We start from the raw sequence: 13,334 nt of genomic DNA, 5'->3' as shown, positions 1-13,334 counted from the left end.
TAACCTTCCTCTTGAATCACTCTATCTTTTTAAAAAAACCGCTTCAAAATCAGTTGCGTAGTTTTAAAGATTTAAGCATACATAGGGACGGACAGACAGCGACAGCGACTTTGTTTTATACTATATAATGATGAATGTAATGTATTCAGGGATGTAATTTATCAATTAACATCATATATTCGTTTTATTTTTACTGCTTTCACAAAACAGATGATAGACTTCGAATGTCTGAAGAGATATGCATAAATTATAGCTAAGAACAATTTCGATCTTATTTATTTAGTTACGCTTTGCATTCCGTAATTTTACAGTAGATAAATAGGTATAATTCAAAGTAGATTAATTATGGAGCCTGTTGGGCGCAGCAAGCGGAAGAGAAGAGAAGATCTTTTCAGATTACAAACAAAAAAAACGTATCATCATTGGTCCATCTTATGATACTACAGATTCAAAGATAATCGTTACATTGTGATGTTATTTAAGATCAATATGTTATGTGAGGTATATAAGTAACACCCCTATCCTTTTGTTGGTTTTTAAACCAAATTTGATTGCTTTTTTTTCATGGTCGAATCTCAAGAGTAAGATAATGACATTAGGTGTAATTTTATTTAAAAAGAATTGTTCAATTATATAACTGTTTTATTTCTATTGTTTTATAGTGTACTATTACGCGATCGCGTAACAATACACAACAACAATGAATTATTAAGTTGAGCCACTTACCACAGCCGTTCATTAGTGTATAGATGACTTATAGAAAGTATTTGAGAATGGGTGTACCCAGTGCAGCGAGACGTTCAGAGTTCATAACTCTAGCAAAAAATATAATTCGATCACTTCCGTTTCACTCAATACGTTTTTTATCATACTCCATTACGAATCCGAAAATGTGTGTCTATCTGTTTGTCATCTTTTCACAATTAAACGTTGAACAGATGTTAATAAAACTTAAAGCGAAAATAGATTGTATAATATAACGTCTTCGTTGATGGAGATATTGTTAGATGGAGATATGCCGTCGTGTTTATAAAAAAAAAGCGGATATAGTAGCTGGTAGCTAGTATAAGTATAAACGAAACAAAAATAGAGAATTATTTTCTCAATATAATAGAATCTTATTTAAGTTTAAAATAAACTGAATTGAGAAAATATAAGATACGTTTCTTTAATAAGATTGGAGGTTCCATTTTTGAAAATGTTGAAATAAATTGGAATTTTATTCTCATTTTTAAGCGAGAATAATTGGTCTTTTTTATTTTTTTTACTTGTCTTCCGTAAGTTTTTTTTTATTTCTTTCTATTATAACCATAGTTATGTTCTTTCCGTCCGTTTATCCGTCCGTACGTTTTGATTGGATTTGTTGTAGTTGTAAATTTATTATCTCTGATACGCTCGTAATATTAGCAATAGATACAGACACGTTATGTTTATAGATGACATGGTACAGCATATAAATTAAAAGATATATCCTTCAAGTATTTCCTAAAATATATGATATTTCAGCATATATCAATTATTTGGAAATAAGGTTAAGAACTTGTTACGAAATTGTAGAACTGTTAATTAGGTAACACGTAAATTGTATGACTACATGAAAGTACTTTTTAAAAAATACCTAACGTATTTTGTAGAGGAAAATATAGAAAAAAATACACTGAATGTAATAATAATCATTATACATTCTACATATTTAAATTATGTCAGATTTATGCTAATCAATATACTGTACAAAAACAGCATATAAGCACTTAAAAATAATTTACTTGTGATCAACATTAGTGAAGCACGAAGATCGATCAAGATCGTGTCAGAAGCATAGTTCTCATACTTTTAATGGCTTCTATTTTTGAAAAAATGTTGACGAAAACAAAGTAATGATTTTTGAATTTCGAACCGTAATATTTAAAATTTGGTTTCTTTTTTACCATGCAATCATGATAAAAACTAATCAAATTATAAATATTACAGTAACACCTTTGAAAACAAGTATGTTACAATTGTGTAACATACTTATGTTTTTAAATTTAAATTTGTAAATTTAAATTTGTCTGCGTCTACTACATATTACAAACAGGTGCTTGACCTTATCGAGCGACACTCTTTAACAAGTGCTACTTAGCTTTGAGTATCAACTTCAAACTATTATTAGATAATATTAAAAATTACTATTGACGTATCACGTCTGATTACAGTTACCGCATGTTTGATACGGTTGATGCATATTAAATGAAATAGTTATGCATATGTATGCATTATTTTTAAGAGCATATTTACTTTTATTTTGATTAGTTAATAGTATATCCGGGTTTTAGGGTTGTCAAAAATCAATATTTAATATGTAAAATAAACATTTACGTTTAAGAATAATAATCATTCGCTTTAGACTATTTTTTGTTATATTACTGTATGGTGTTATTTATTTATGACATTTAAAGTAATTTAAAAAAAAGTATTTTTCGTGTATCCTGCCTATAAGTAATATAATATAAATGTATATTTTTTATTATAAATAAGTAGTATAAAGCTTGAAATAGTAGAAAAAAAAAATTGAATTCAAAGTCGTTGTTTTCGTCTGTCTGTTTGTCAGAGTATATAAATAAATAGGAGTAACTAAGAGTGAATGATAAGTTTAAAACGTTTGCACATATACTATGGTTTCTCTACAATTGAAACGAGCAGATGTAACAGAGTGGTTTCAGTAAAAGTTGCTAATGAGCAATCACTTTCGCTGCGTAAGCTATACATATGTTAGACACGAGCTCTCATCGCCACGTTTTGTTACAAGTTCGTTTTAAACGGCTTTGATGGATGTCTAGGTAACGACACCACATAAAAACACTTTATAGTAGAAATCTTCAATAAAATTTGCTGGTGATGATTGAAAATTAGTCACATAATATGCTATTAAATATTTACTGACTATTTCACAGTAATGTTTCTGTAAGTCAGAATTTGCTTGTAAATTCTGACTTACAGAAACATTACTGTGTGTTTACTAAAACAATGATTGATAATACTTTTGTAAACTAAAGGCTGTCTGGGGAAAAGTTAAGCTTCTAAAGTACTCTTAAATACTAGTACAATGAAGAATGTTACATATTTTGTTACAAAAAAAATATCCATAATCTACGATAGCTTTAATTATTTAATTCTATCAAACATTAATTTTTGTATACCTATTTCTACCGATACACAATACACATACACACAAACATACATATATCTTCGAGAATAAAACCAATGTATGTCGAGTAATAATAATGAAAATAGGTACAAAATTTTCAAATAGATGGGATAAGAGGTATATAAAATATAAATATTAATATAATAAATGCGAAAGTTTGTTTTTTAATTTGTTTGTTAGTGTTAGCGAGTGAAAGTTGCGTCATATTGGTCCAGAAGTTTCCATAGATTAGGTCTTGCTAATTATGAATATTTCTTACAAACTTAATTAAATATAAATATTCATAATATAATTTTTTTTTTTGATGTAGGTTGTAGGGCGTTAGGGTGAGGTTGTAGGGGGTAATCTCTGGCTCTTGATCCACTGAACCGATTTTGAATATATAATACCACACTACGGCCAATAGGAGTGCAGACATAATGAGAAGTAAATAGGAGTGTGAAAAATATTGCAGAAACAGGGAATTTGGCGCAGTTGAAGTCGCACAGGTCATTTAGTACTAAAGTATTAAATATTGTAACATGTACGTAACATGTCGACACAGATGATGAGCCGATCACGACACCCTATCACGAGAGCCGCTTGTTTGCGATTTCACTAACAAAAACCATTTTGCGTCACAATATGCTACGATAGTGAAACTTGTTAAGTGCAAGTACACGGATATTTACAATTTATACAGCTTATGTAGTACATCGTGATTTAAACGCTGCTTATGTTCTGATAACTATATTATAAAAACACAAACAATATAAAATATTATATTAGAGAGCGCCGTGGCCCAGTGGTTTACCCTGAATTACACCCAAGAAATCGTAAGTTCTGATTATTACCACCTGCATTACTACTACCAGTACTAACTGGTATTTTATTTTCTGGCGGGTAGTACGCCAGAAACTAAAATAGGTACTGGTAGTAGTATAGCATCCCATCCTGATCATCTCCATCGTGAATGGCGGTCTTCCACTGTACGTTTTTTTAGAATCTTCTTTCCACGCCCAATTACATTATAGAATCACCTTCCAGTAATGTTTTTTCAAACCGATATGATATTGTAACCTTCAAGAAAAGAGCTTATTCTTAAAAGGACGGGAAAACATTTGCAAATTGCCTGATGTTGCGAGCACTCATGGGCGGCGGTAATCACCTACGTTCAGGTGAGCCGCAAGCTCGTTTGTCCCTTATGCTAAAAAATAGTTTTAATCCAGGCGACGACAAAAACTCTGTTAGTCAATTTATATTTTAGATTAACTTTCGATATTATTTCAATTCGATATATTGAAGGAAACACTGATATTAATCCGAGAGACGGCGATAGGCACACTTTCTTCCATGTAGGATTTAAATATACCAAGCAAAATGTGGGGCACAAAGCTGATATAGCTTTGTGTTGATCAATGACCAAATGACAATGACAATGCATATAGCTCTGCAGCTTCTGGCTATGTCGACTACTACTATTAATCTAACTTCAAATAAGCTTAATATAAGCACTTTTGAATGGTCATGTTTTTTGATTCTGTCACTCATTCGGAACGCAGACTCATCACAAGAAGAATGGACAGTAAACTAGCGTGTTCTCTTTTAGATAAATGTTGTTTTAAATAAATACACATTAACGAGGAGATGGCATAGGTGGTGTTTTAAAAATATACCTAAGTTTATTATTCTCCCTTTCGGTTGGTATTCGCAGCATTCTGTATGATAATTCCTCTAGATGTTTTTACGTGAAATATTTACACAAGTAAACAATCTGACAGATCATCATAATCACGATTATATTATGGGGGATTATATGAAGGGATTTAAGTTTTTTTTTTAAATGTATGTCTATCTAAGTATCCCGTTGCCTGCCTACTGGCTGTCAGGTGAGCAGGTGGCAAACAGGCGAGTGCTTTACGAAAGCAGCCATTCCTTATATGGCGCGGCCGCTTTTTGCTTTGACTTTCTGATGTGCTGGTATCTACGGATTGCAAAGCGGTCGTAAACTTTACGATTATGCAGTTCAATCGTGACGTTCGGTTTTATGTATTAACTATATAAGTTTAATTGAAATGTATGTTAATGTATAGTTAAGTGCGTGAATAAGCAAGTTATAACCTTAGGCTTTTTTGTGTCATAATGTTAGAAATCTTTTTTGTAATACATAATACAAATATGTAAACATATTAACAAAATAACACATATAAAACATATGTAAACATATTTTTTGTTATACATAATACAAATATGTAAAAATATAATACAACATGTAAAATGTTACAAAAACGGGGAAAATGAGACGAAGTTAGTAAAAAATATATTACATGCGCACCAAAAAATTATACATTAAATTTTTAAAGGTTATTTACAATGACCGTGCATTTACTACGCTACAGAAACAAATTAATCTACCATTTTATATGAAATTTTTAATGAAAATATATAAAAAAATAATCGAGTAACTCTTATATACCAGTAACTTTTCGATTTCAAATACTTAAAAGAGTTCGTAAACCTGCTCAATAATTGCAGGTAATGTCGTAAAATACCATTTAGTCCTTTCACATGTATACGTAATTACATTTCTCAGTGTATTTGGAAATATACTGTAATTCAGAAACATCAATACTTGGAAGTGCGAGAGTGGGTATTATGTAAAGAAACAAGTTTCGAATCGGAAGGTTCGGATGTAGGTCGACAGGCTTTCCACCGAGGTTTGTGCCCTCGGGAATGGAATTGTACTATAGTTAATTAAAAAAAATGTAAATAACAATAATGTAAACATTATACAGCGTCATTATTTCGATTTTATTGTCGTCTCCAATTTTTTACACACACATTTTTAATTATACCTATTTATCTTTTAAAAGATCTTACGTTTATGTTCTTAAATTGTAATAACTTAAAATTACTTACTCTATTAGTTAACTTATCGAATAAGAATTTAGCAAGCTTTAGTTAGCTTAACTTGGAACTAGATTTCGCTGTGTGATTTGTCGTGAGATTATTATATTTTGTACCATACACGTTTGGTGAAAAAATTAATCTTATTTGACCAGCTGGGGCTCCAAAAGGTACATCGTTGGTGATCAAACAACGGATACCTACCATAAAAAATAGATGCTTAAAGGAAAACACTTCTATGGAAGTATAAGTGCTAATATTACTGGTAAATATAGTATTTTACAAGTGATGTTTTTACTACCTAATGCGACTTAGCATCGTTAATATGAGTAATTTGTTTTGATCACCAATTTCAGTATATTATGCCATTTGGACGGCCACAGTGGTCTAGTGGTTTAGCCGCTTTACTTCCGATGGTTACGGGTTCGATTCCTCGCACAGTGCCAACATTTGTATTCATGAGTATGGGTGTATATTATGTATGTCTTTAAGAAACAAAATTACTAAGTATTTATATCAGTTGTCTGGTACTCATAACTCAAGCTCCTCTTACGATGGGACTATATGCCGGCGTGTGAATTGTCCAAGGTAATTTATTTATTTAAACTTTAGAAAAATATGAATACTGTATATCAGTTAAAATTGTAACACTTCATAATTTAAAAAAATTTTTCACGTCACGTCAGGAGACAATTTAATTTTTAATGTGATCATTTTGGAGAATTCTGAAGTCTGCACCAAATGTGAATAGTCTATCATTATCATTTCAAGTTACTATGCTATGCAAAAGGAAGTATTAAGTATAGTCGTGTATTTTTTTAATAAGTATACCAACGTTACGCAAAATTTTTTTTTTGCGTAACGTTGTATTTCTCATGATCTACGTGGAAAATATTTTTATATAGTGTAATTTATTCTGATTACAATTATGAGAAAACTATAGTAGCTTGTGTATTGTTGAGGTCAGTGTCCACGAGGTGTGCTATGTAGATATGTACATAAGATTATTTCATAATTATTTTAGGACATGATTCATACAAATTATTTATATTATAAATAGATGACTAAAGTACTACTCAATTCGATTCTAATTTAAATAATTGAATCAACGAACATTTTAAGATTCTTATTAGAAGATAATAACTTAGTAGTATCTGGTGATACTTAATAAATCCGTTACGTTTTTTTAACTTTAAGACCTATCCATAAAAGAATTTCCTTTATTCAACATTTAGGCTTTAAAGCTGGATACCTATCATCCGTTCTTATGTTTGAAATTAGCGGTGCCTATATCTTTTTTACAAATACACTTGTAGAGACAACTGTTAATAACAGACGTCTACTATAAAATACAAGAGTGTTAGGTACTTTAGAAGACTAAAGTTACAGAGTACATATATATCTAATCGAATTTTTAATGATAGTAATAGGTAACGTGTGATGCATAGCTTCAGGTTTCCAAATTTAGGACTGATTTAAAGTTTGGTGATTAAAGTAGCTAAATAATCCTACTACTGCATCTACAGTAAAATATTACTGTACATATATTATTACTTATTACTGTATATTATATATACAAACAGACAGACAGACAGGCGTTCATAATAATGAATGCCTGTCTGTCTGTCTGTTTGTTACATTTTCACAACTAACTGGCTAAACAGATGTTAATATTATATTTATAATTCCACACGAAGATCGATTGTGTCACTACGGGATATAGGCTAGCTTCGATATCAAAAATTAATCTGGGAGGTGTGAAACAGGAGTTTGTACAGACATATGTTGGGCAGATTACAGGACATAAAGATGACTGTACCATATGCCATAAGTAACATTTTAACCTAAACAAAATATAAAATCATTCATGCATACACTTTTAGGCGCTTATGAAAATTTTTATCACTATACTTACCGTCCTATCTACCGTCTTCTGCTAGCGACTTTAGTTGAGAAGAATTGGTAAGAAACTCAAATAATTTTTTGAATTTATTAATTCAACCTACCTATAGATGAAATGATAATAATGCATCTGTCTACACTAACTAGGATCTAACGTCATTTATGTCATACTGCTACATACGAGAAGAGTGGGCCATCACGTCTGTCATCCGTCCACGACCTTGACTATTGTACCATAATTGTGCGAACAAGGGCAATAATAACATCCGATGGCGGACACCGGAACAGCCCCATCACCATGACATAGTCATCACATTAAAAAAACACGAGTAACTACATTTTTTTTATTTCACATCAACAAGCCATTTATCTATCCACTGTTGGTATTGGTTTCTTTCTATATTTAACTATATAACCTTTGATTACTACATCGGCCAGGCGGTTAGGTATAGAGATTTATTCTTAATTTCCATTTTCCATGTTGAATACAAATTGTGAGAATTGACGGCTTTAGAAGAGCTGATAATGATATCTTTAACCATTCTGTTTGTATCATTCATATTTTCGTTTCTCCTGAACTATTAGTCTAAGAAAAAAAATTGTGTACGACATACAACATCCTCATAACATACTAAGGATGAATAGACATCATGATACAGAAGTTATGACACCTCGTTTTAGGTTCTGTTACATGTGAGACTAGATGGTGCTAATATAATAATAATAATATCTCAGGACAATTCTAGTCCCCAGCTAAGGAGAGCTTGTGTTATGGGTACTAGACAACTGATTCGAACCCACAACCATCGGATAGTAAAGCGGTGTGCTAAACCACTAGACCACCGAGGCTGTCTTTATATGCCCTTAGATATTAATTTTATTTGTTTAGACTTATTTTTATAGAGACGATATGTAGCAATAATTAAAAAATAATAATTGACGAAATGAATTATCAGTATCTATTTGCAATTACAGTAATTTCGATTCTTATATAAACGTTTTATATAATTATTTTAAACTACTAATTATAATTAGTACTATAATTTTGTTACATTATAGTACTAATTATAAAGAATACCGTCTATATTATTTGAGATGTAAAATAATCTATGTTGATTATATTTTGAACGTTTTTGTTATAGAAAAAAAGCTTCGAACATACACCATAACTTTAACTGCCTCATCGTTTCCTTGTTTTTTACTATAATAGCTTATTACATAATTATATATATTATATGTATACTCAACAAGTGTGTGCGAAAATATACATTACACAAATATTTGTAAGTGATGTTGACGTACGTACAGAAGCAAATTTCATATATATGTATATAACGAGCAAACAATTTGATTGTGCAATTATTGTGTTGTTATTTTGATATTGTATTCATATGACTTTGAAATGTCAATATATGATTCAAGGACATCTATATAGCCATAAAATATGTGATTAATTTGCGCAAATCACGAAGATCTTAGATGAGGAAATGACAAGGGACTTTGAGAGTATCTATGGATAAATTGCGTCGTTAAAGATTATTTACCTTCTATAATATAATGAAAGTTGTAGTTGCGTTTTGCACACAACGATTAGTACACCTGCCTTATACAAAGAAATACCACATTCTTTGCAACTTAGATAAAGTAATTTTATGATTATTTATCAAGATCGCATGATAACAGTTTGAATGAGTTCCAATGTACCGATTGGATATAATATTCACCCAGTGACGAACTTCTTAACTTTACATTGATTCACTGTACGAGAGACGGGTCCATTCTGTGGCAGAGATGGACATTCATAGCAGTCCCCGGAACTTGTGAGCTGGATAGGTTAAGTGGCCCCTTGTACTTATGTCGAGTACGTTAACACTCAACTTCACTGTTCGTATTTCTCTACCTGGCCAGTCAAATTTGGTAGGAGTCTGATAAGCAGCTCTAGATATAATTCTATTAACTTGCTGCAGTTTTTGACAGGACTCTCCTAGTTCAACCGCATATAAATTAACGATATAGTATTTTTTAATTATGTAATTAAAAAACTTAAATTAAATATTATACATTTGGGGTTTTTTAACATTGATAAATAAATACCAAAAAGTTTCTGTAATGTTTTTTTAAAATAAATTTAGTATTTTTTTAAAATGTGCATAATATCAGTTTAGCTTACTATAAATGTATGTTTGAAAGTTATTTAGTATCTACTGTATGAAATCTGTTAAGTTTAGGAGTACTTATTAGAACATATTGTGTTCATTTATTAATATTTATCCGAATAAAAAATAAGAAAGCCTTTGTAGATAAATGTTTTCTTAATGTTGTCGTACTCAGTATGTGGGTCGTGACAACATTTACGCCTGTAGAGTTAAGACGATACTGAAATTACAGTACGTGAGGCCATTCTGAACATTGGTTTTAAAAAGAAAGTGGCTTGCTCAATAACATGTCATTATAGTGTTAGCCTGGAGACAACACAATCAACAGAACAAAGTAGAAAGCACGTAGCACGTGTATCTAACAAATTAGAGATGCTCAATTTATATTTAGGACTTTGTAGTCTGTTTTATACCACTTAGAATTCTATAGTCTGGAACATAACAGTACATTGCCACAATTATGCAACGGCGTAAATACTGTACAATAGCAAAATTTTGCCAAAATACATTTGGATATTTTTTAATATTAGTAAAAATGTTAGAGCTATTGACGTGTAGCTTAGCCAAATTTTTTAAGTTATCTTAAGCATCCTCTATAAAAGGCAATATGATATTTACAAGTCAATAATACCGTAAAAACGCTGCCAACAAATATCTTTTAAGATATTTACCAAAGACATTAATATTTACTTTTTAAATCAGTAGCAAAGATCGAATTTGATAATATAAATTTATGAAACAGTCGATTTAAATGGGAAGGTCGATTGTCAATCACACGATAGCGCATCTTTAATCTTTCCATTTTTAGCGGGATCTTAGTTTGTTTAAGTTGATATTTATTATTCTTCTATTAAATGTCAATGTTATAGATTTCTTACATTGGTTCTTTGCACAAGAAAGAAATCGAGAAATATTATATCTTAATGTGTTTTGTTTCATTGCTTCGCAAATGTTCTTCACTTCCCTTCATTTTTGTCTATTCTACGCCAACTCGAAAAAACCGAAATAAAAAAAAAGCAATCCTGCCACTAATTAATAATTTAATATAATAAATTATTTTTAATATATACTGGACTATAACAATCTATATTATCGACATTATATAGCAGATTTAACACAAATTGCATTAATTAAAAGAATTATAATTTTGAAAATTGACATACAGATAACATTATTAAAGTTAATTTACCAGAATTTGCGATTTTGGAGTTATTTATCGACATTTATATATATATACTTGTTATTTGACGTCAGTAAATCTAATCCAACCGCACTGGCTGGAAAAAAACAGCTGTAAAAAAATAAAGTGGAACTTACCAAGGCTATACCGCCAAATTGATGATCACGGTCCAATATCCGTGTTTCAATACACTTCACTGTAATTATCCCAGTTTTTGGTGATGACGCGTAAACCACTATGCACGTTATAGACAGTTATTATAGCACAATTTCAATTCACAGTTAACTCGGTCGATTTGTTCGGATTTTTACATTGTACGCTGCACAGCCAGCGAATATTAGCACCAAGAATCTGGAACAAGAAAACGAAATATATTAGATATTATTGTTAGGTATTTTAGTAGGCTCTAGCTCTCAGATATAAACAATAGTATAAAACAAATAAGAATTAGGAGCACAAGAGAATTAGTATGTCCTTTATATTTTTCCCGCGCAAACGTAATGCGCCATTTGATGCACAATATTGCACGGCGCGCAGTCGCAGTAGGATGACCACCGTGTTATAGCTGTTTCCGCGATTTTAATACTATGAATATTAACGTTTATTTATATATTTTTTCTATTAGATTTGCTAAAAGACATTTTTGAAACGTTATATTTTTAATGAATGTTGACACTTACTATGCATTTGCAATGACGTTACGCGTACGGTACCCAAAATAACTTGGGGTTTAAAATAATTCTATTTTACAGTAAGTTCATTTAACAATTTAGAATTTTTAAGTTATACTTTAACAATGGCTAAGTGGTTTATTTCGTTAACTATAAAATAAATTACGAGGATATCTTGTAATTTATATACATCAATTTAACTACCTAACAGACGATTATACGAGTATGTATGTTTATGTCACCAATAGTAGATTTGTTCAATGTTTAAATTACGCATTGAAAGTGTTTCATCACTCACAGTGATTATTGATAAAATTAAACGAGGGTGTTTCATTAATGAAAACAAATGACTGGATGTATTATCAACGAACTGACGATTGATGAGGAGGCTTTATCTCGTTATTTATACACCTGAGTTGGATTTAACTAAGTTGGACTTACATGCTGTCTTATATAAAACTTGAAGTCCAATAATTGGAAGGTTTAAATAAAGTAAAAAAAGAAGACATTTTCAAAACATATATGTATTAATCCAGATAATATAAAAGATCGTTACGCATGACTAAATTATGATTTCTTTTTTACAGATAATAAAAATACAGTTGAACGTAGAAAAATTCCACTTTAAGTTATCATAGTAGTAATACATACATATTATTGAACGTAGCCATTAATTAGGCATAAACATTAAAATACTATAATATAATCATTATGTCTATCAGCATGTTTACGTTGCTATTTTTTAGTATAAGACGTCAATATAATTATGAGTTATTAAAAATATGATTTCACTGTGATCTCTGTTATTTTTAAGTCCGGTTTACACATTGTTTAGTTGACCGTTAAATTGGTGTATTAAGTAATAATTCAAGTTTAGAATAGATTACTTAGTAAGCGAGTATTTGGAAATTATAGTAATTACTAAACATGCCTTCTTAATTAAGTAAGTAAACACTTCACTAGATCGTCGCTGCCGGTACTTAAGGTATACCAATTAGACGATAGGTTAGCTGTTAGTTTGTCGTTCGTTTTGAATAGTATTAAATATTAATAGAATATAGGTGATGGTCGAAATATATTAACTTAACAATTATTATATTACATGTTCAGTATTCGGTTAGTCGTAGCAATATGGTAAAAAATTGTTAATATATAACAATGCTCCTATAATGGGTGCTTATGTCGGTGCGTGAATGAAGTAGGTAATATATGATTCCTAAATACGATTATCTTCCATCTAACGTCTGTAAACATATAATAAAAGTGTAATTTATTATTGCCTGTACATGATAGTTGTATGAAAAATAAACTATTATTGGGGTACTTCATCTACGTAATAGAATAGTTGATTA

At 30.4% G+C, this 13,334-nt stretch overlaps 1 protein-coding gene across 1 annotated transcript in view; it reads right to left on the bottom strand.

Moving 5' to 3' along the window:
• Window positions 1-13,334, bottom strand: part of LOC131844244 (probable serine/threonine-protein kinase DDB_G0282963) — a 69,875-nt gene that overhangs the window by 43,743 nt on the left and 12,798 nt on the right. Inside the window, exon 2 of the mRNA XM_059193076.1 lies at window positions 11,449-11,662. The gene's annotated coding sequence lies outside the window, so the exon portion shown is untranslated. The remainder of the gene's footprint in view (window positions 1-11,448; window positions 11,663-13,334) is intronic.

The sequence above is a fragment of the Achroia grisella genome, unplaced genomic scaffold (genome assembly GCF_030625045.1).
Source record: "Achroia grisella isolate CSIRO2021 unplaced genomic scaffold, CSIRO_AGI_Agris_v1 utg402, whole genome shotgun sequence".
Taxonomy (NCBI): domain Eukaryota; kingdom Metazoa; phylum Arthropoda; class Insecta; order Lepidoptera; family Pyralidae; genus Achroia; species Achroia grisella.
This window is presented reverse-complemented; position numbering and strand designations above follow the sequence as displayed.